General features: G+C 33.4%; 1 protein-coding gene across 1 annotated transcript in view; it reads left to right on the top strand.

Annotated features, from left to right (window-relative positions):
- Positions 1 to 410, top strand: part of LOC109968502 (WD repeat-containing protein 26-like) — a 123,089-nt gene that overhangs the window by 36,083 nt on the left and 86,596 nt on the right. The gene's annotated exons all lie outside the window — the stretch shown is intronic.

Below are 410 nucleotides of genomic sequence, written 5' to 3'. Positions count from 1 at the left end.
AAAAACCATAAAAAAATATCAAAAAGCAGTATGAAGAGTTGAAGATTTGCTGAATAGTTATTAGCTGAAATGGTGGTTTTATCTGAAGGTATGCTGAAGATATTAAGATGTGAAAATCTCTCCCATTCATTTGAATGGGGAAAATTTTGCTGAAAAAAGCTTAATAGTTTAAAAATATAAGTATAAGTGTCGTGGCAAGAGTGAGATACCAACTAAATTAATTCAGACAAACCATTACAATTTAAAGGATCATTTAATATTACAATTACTCTGAGTAGAGTAGTATTTAAACAGATACTCTTGTAGTTAGGGAACAGAGAACAGAGAGCAGAGACTCTCCTCCTGCAATGAAATAGATAAAGCCTAAAGATTGTCGGAGCACCAGTCAGTCAGGTCAGGGCCTTTGTCAT

Source organism: Monopterus albus, unplaced genomic scaffold (genome assembly GCF_001952655.1).
Source record: "Monopterus albus unplaced genomic scaffold, M_albus_1.0 scaffold151.1, whole genome shotgun sequence".
Lineage (NCBI taxonomy): Eukaryota > Metazoa > Chordata > Actinopteri > Synbranchiformes > Synbranchidae > Monopterus > Monopterus albus.
This window is presented reverse-complemented; position numbering and strand designations above follow the sequence as displayed.